Source organism: Triticum aestivum, chromosome 4A (assembly GCF_018294505.1).
Source record: "Triticum aestivum cultivar Chinese Spring chromosome 4A, IWGSC CS RefSeq v2.1, whole genome shotgun sequence".
In the NCBI taxonomy this organism is placed as follows: Eukaryota; Viridiplantae; Streptophyta; class Magnoliopsida; order Poales; family Poaceae; genus Triticum; species Triticum aestivum.
Genome location: NC_057803.1, coordinates 394,158,273 through 394,164,141, shown reverse-complemented (window position 1 = coordinate 394,164,141; position 5,869 = coordinate 394,158,273). Strand labels below are relative to the sequence as shown.

The following is a 5,869-nucleotide window of genomic DNA, read 5'->3' as shown; positions in this document are numbered from 1 at the left end:
GCGGGCCCGCTACGGGCTCGCCGGCCGGCGGCGGGGTCGGGACGGTGGTGCCATGTGGCGCGCCCCTGTTGGCTGTGGGCGTCGGCGATGGACGTGTCCGGCACCGGCGGACACGTCCGACGGCGGAAAGGGTTGGATCTAGGGTTTATCTGCGCGAAAAATCGGGGAGGGGCACCTATTTATAGCTAGAAGGAGGTAGGAGTGTCCAAATGGAGTGTAGTTTTCGCACACACGATCATGATCCGACGACGGAGGACATGGAAGTGGTTTAGATGGGTTATTGGGCCATTTTGGAGGGGTGTTCGGCTGCAACACACAAAAGGCTACCGCGGTTACCCGGTTAACCGTTGGAGCATCAAACGGACTTCAACTGGAACGAAATTTGACAGGCGGTCTACCGGTGGTGTACCAAGGCCACTTGGCAAATATCGGTCCATTCCGAGAACATTTAACACCCGCTCACGAAAAGAGACAAACGGGGTGCGCCGGTGCATGTGGAAGTGGCGGATTGCAAAACGGACAACGGGGAAAATGCTCGGATGCATGAGACGAACACGTATGCAAAAGAGATGCACATGATGACATGATATGAAATGCATGACATGAACAAAATGCAAAACGAAGACAAAACCCAACCACGAAGGGAATCTCATAACTTAAAGCCGGAAATGGCAAGAGTCGGAGTTACAAATATGGCAAGTTACATCCGGAGTGTTACACCCCTCTCCCTAGGCGCCATCTCCTCCCCCATCCGGCGGCACCTCCTCCTTGTTTCTTCCACTCCTGGGACGCCAAATCCGCGGGCTCGCCGCTGTTCGAACGGGGAAGAGCGGGGTGGAGCCGATGCTGGCCTGGAGGTGAGAGCCCCATCTTCTTCCCCTGCTTCTCCATGCGCCCCATGCCCTCACTGCTCCCCTACCGCCTGACTCCCAGACCTCCCCTACTCCTTCACCCCAGCGAGAAGACCCCGCCTCCCCAACCCTTGGTCGTGGGTGGAGAAGAGGTTGTGGGGTGAGCAGCTCCTCGGCATCGGACGGAGATGTTGGAGGTGGAATGCGGCGGCGGCGGCAGCTGGCGAGATAGGATGGAGGAGAAGGGGAGGGGTGCTGCGATGTGGATCCAGGGGAAACAGGGTTAGGGTTGGTGGAATGGTGGCCCATGTGAAACAACCCCCACGCGGGCTACCAATCGCGCAACATGCACGCGGCACATAAGGACAGGCTCGTCTCGCACCCCAAAACGGTTGACCCAACCAATCGCGGGAGAGAACAAGCCCACCAGTCATTGCCCATCGAAAACTACAACGAGGTAAAAAAAGACGCAGATCCAACGTAGATCCAACATATCAGAATAGTTTGGAGACCAGATTGACCAGATCCAACGGCCTAAAGCGAAGCTCCTCGAGGGAGCTCTCTGGAGGGGGGTCGGCGAGCCTCCTTATATGTTAGAACTAGCAAAAGAGTCCGTGCATTGCAACGGGAGAGAAAACATAACACACACTCTTAACTCAACAACCATTACTCAAGACCACAATAGGTCCATCTCCTTTATTTTTGCGAGGCAGTATATTTGTGTTGCAGTTTATCCTCCTTCTCACCCTCGCCGGTGATGGCCTCGGTATTCACATAAAATAACAAAAAATGTGTGTTGAATATGGTTAATCCTAAGGCGTCTCTCTCTCTCCCTCTCTCTCTCTCTCTCGCTCGCTTTCTCTCACTCTCGCGATGAGAAATCTGTTGTTTTCCCCTGTGACATTTTTCAGAGGTATGCATGTGTAGTTATCGATGTTTTCTTTTTCGTATATCGTTATAGTGGGGTGTTTATTTGCAATCTGAATCGCCGCCGGTATGAAAAAAACGAATATTGCGCTATAAATTATAAATTTGCTTCCATAACAATATTTTAAAAATATTTAACAGGTAAAATTAACATCATATTTAGATTCCACACATTTTTCTAATAAAATTTCATATATAATAAGTTAAAATCGAAGTTACGGTTTAAAAGATACAGATAATTTAGAAAATCATTTGGTTTGACACAAATATATTTTAAAATAATATTTAAAAATACTTAACAGGTAAAAATAATCTCATATTTATATTCTACATATTTTTCTAATCAAATTTCATATATAACATGTTCAAATCGGAGTTACGATTTAAAAGATATGAATGATTTTAAAAAGCATTTGTTTGACTTAAATATAATTCGTGGATGAATTATTTAAAACATCAGAGGGTTCCGAAAAATGTAACACAACAGTTTGAATGTGACTTAAATCCGAACGGCGGTTTAATTTCAGAAAAAACAAAAACTTTTGTGTAAAATGCGAAAATACGTTTATCAATTTTAGTGGGCGAACGAAAACTCTGCCCCCCATCTTACGCAGAAACGAAGGACAAGTTCTCGGCACCCACGTCATCTCATCCCTAAATTAGTGCTAACCTCTCAGTCTTCTTCAAATTTAGTGCTAACCTCTTTGGCCGCACAAATCTCCTCCAAGCAAAGTGGACGCACGTGGACTCCCTCAAAAAAAAGTGGACGCACGTGGGCGGCCACCGGCGAAGGGGGTCGAGCCCGATCCCGCGGCGCGGCTGCGCCTACTCTCCCTCGCCTCTCCGGCCGCACAACTCTCTCCCTAAGCACGACGTTGGTGCATGCAGGACGGCCGCCGGCGAACGAGGCCATGCGCGAGACCGCAGCGAGGCGTCGCGGAGCCCTCTGCTCCGGTTTGTGATCCGCGCATCAGTCACCTCCATCGCCACCGCGAGTCGCCTTCTCCTCCGTCGCTAGGAATCCGGAAGCCGGCAAGGTAACTGATCTCGGTGAACGAGGCCGCGCGCGAGACCGCGGCGAGGCGGCGCGGAGCCCTCTGCTGTCTGCTCCTTGCCGGTTTGTGATTCGCACCGGTCACCTCCATCGCCACCGTGAGTCACATCCTCCTTCGCCGCCGGGAATCCCGTCGCCGGCAAGGTAACCTCTCTCCCTGGTCCTCACGCCCTGCTTGCTGCGTGTGTGTGATGTGTGGGTGCTTATGTTGTGTGCTTGCTAGCTTGTCGATGATGGCCTACTACTGTATACGTATGATTTTGGAGTCAGACTGTCAGATTATGATCTATGCACTTGAGGAAAGGGATTATGATGTTGCTGAATTGGGAGTCCTCTTTCGCGAAGCCAGAAGTTTGGTGTTGGGGATTTCAAGCCCCTTACTTAATTTGTTTCAATTTTGGTTAGCAGCGATTTACCTGTGCACCAAGTTTGAGTGGAATACATTTTTCCATTCAAGAAAAACTTGGTGGATTAATTTGTTTTATCCGGCGAGCACCAGTGATGGTGCACGATGACGGGCTTACTGGACCAGAAGATATCTGTACTCTTCTCAATGGTGCAAAGTTGAGGTGTTCTCAAATCTCATTGGCCTATTTTATTTTACTACTGACTCTTGAATGCTCTCTTTTTTCTGATTTGGTTGTCTCTCTATTCTTATGTTCTTTACTTCCAATTTCAACTTTCCAAGGATTTAGTTAAAAAAATTCAAGGATTGTTCTTCTCATGCCTTCTGTTGCCTGTTCAAGGATTGTGCTGCAATTTGGGGAGAGATGGAGAACATGGAGCCTTGGGCAGCTTAGGTAAATCCTTCCTTAAGCGCAGTTGCCTTCTGGTCCATAGGTAAATCATGAAACAAAACATTGTTGCTTGTTCAACATTTTCCTGATGAAGTAAGATGGTCTGCATGTTAACAGTTGAAGAATATAAAATAGGGATGGTTTTTGATTTGATGGTTAAAACAATGTTAAAATATGATTGTTTTGTGCTCGCTTCAGATATTAATCCAGTTAGGCTTCATGGTATATGAATGCACAAGCTTTTTAAGAGGGCCAAAAGAGAAAATGGAAAACTATTACATATGTCTTTCTGTCCAAACAATATAAATCGAGATTTCTATCTTGCCAAAACTTCTTATTATTGCGTTCATTTTCTTCCAATTGTTTACATGTCACCTCTTTGTTGGTTGTTGGTTGGTGCCAAGGCCATTAGAAAAGAGTAATGCCTCAAACAAGGTTGTTCCGAGGATAGAACTCAGGGTGGCTACCATCGATGATGCTAGCCAGCAAGCTCCTGGGTGACTACTCGATGCCGACGATTGTTGGTTTCCTTCATGGCTATTGTAAAATGGTGCTTCATATATCACATGCTCTTTATTGGGATCTTTATTGGCAAGCTAGCATCACTTCACTTTTGTTCATTTCTTTGGGGGTTGCAAGAAACATATGCTAATGGTTATGGACATATGAGCAAATAAGAGAAGTTACAATGTTGCAACTATTCTCAGTTATGAGAATACTGAAATGGATATAGACTGATGAGATGATGTTCATACATGTTGAAGCAGGTTTCTGAAAGAAGTAATGGGTATAGACCTAACTATGATCATCCTGTTGATAGGACATTCTCATAGATCGTTTTTTCTTGTTCTGGTTGAGATATATTAAAGTCTGTGTACCCATGAAAAAAGAAGATACTTCAAATTTTGTATGTAGTACTTGGTGTATGTGTGCTCATGAGGTGTCCAGGTACTCATGATGTAACATTAGATTTTTGTTATGTTCTAATTTTCTTACCCTCGCAGTACCAACTATGTATACAGTACTCCAAGACTGCTAGCGCATTGACTTTTCTTTGAATTGTTTCTTCGTGAAAGTACCATTTATCTCTGATATTGTGTGATGATCACTGAATAACTTAAATACCTTTTCAGTAATGACTCTGGATAAAGACGAAATAGAGAACATAATCTTGGTGGAGGCATCTCAATGGAGATGGGAAAGTGTTGCAGAAGTGGATTTATTGGGTTGGGGAAATAGAAAAAAGAAATCTTGCTTGGTTTTTGTATTCTCTTCCTGATGTATTTTTTATGTATTATCGGCATGGAATAGATGATCCCTCTCACTTAAGTTGATATTGTTGTCTTATACATTATGTTTCACTTCTCCACAATCATGCGCCCTTAATTTGTGTTCGTATTGCTTTTATAACTTGTTTATTCATTTATGTCATATATTCCTACTCATAGTCTGTTATGAGAATTTTTTATTTTTAATAGCTTTCCATGGATAATGAACCGTGTATGGTGGCTTTATTAATCTTCAAGAAGTATTACATATTAATGATATTGAATGCATGGTTGTCATGGTTTACTTTATGTGTGCCTGATTGAGAATGTTGCTTCTCGGAAAATAAAATTGATGTCTAACCAGTTGATTTGCTCATTGTATTATTTTTGTATTAGTTGAGACGTGAACTAGATGACACTATACAATGTTCAATTACATTCATGGACTAGATCATGATGGGCGCGCGTTGCGGCGCCCGTCCATTTTGACAAAAGAGTGGTAGGCATTTTTGTAAATATATGAAGATGTAGAATTGAATTAGCATAATCTGCTCCATATATTTGTTTTGAATGGAAGAATTAAGTTTAAAAGTGTGTGTTGCCAACTCACTAAATTGTCAATAACTGGAGTAATTGCATACTAAGGAGTACACTCACCACATAAAAAAAGAAATAAAATACAAAGGTTTGACAAAGAGAACAATTACATGCCAAGTTGTTATAGGATTTCCTTCCCCATTGTGTCGGTGCAGTGTTGATCACCTCACATTGGCTCATTTATAGGTAGTTGTTCAGTTGGAAGGGCTTCTAACATAAGGCAGTGGTGGTATCTTGTCCGAACACTTCTTTTCTGTCGTCACTGCCTGATTGGAGTAAGACAGTGGACTATCCAGTTTAGTTCACTCGGAGAAGGGAAAAGTTTCATGTTCAGAGAAAATCAAGGAACTATTAGCACAACCACAAAACCTGATT

At 44.0% G+C, this 5,869-nt stretch overlaps 1 long non-coding RNA gene across 1 annotated transcript; it reads left to right on the top strand.

Annotated features, from left to right (window-relative positions):
• The first annotated feature begins 2,466 nt into the window (after positions 1–2,466).
• On the top strand, positions 2,467–4,998 carry LOC123086160 (uncharacterized). The gene is made up of 2 exons (XR_006440595.1): positions 2,467–2,573; positions 2,667–4,998. It is a non-coding gene; the product is annotated as an uncharacterized lncRNA (long non-coding RNA).
• Positions 4,999–5,869: the final 871 nt, after the last annotated feature.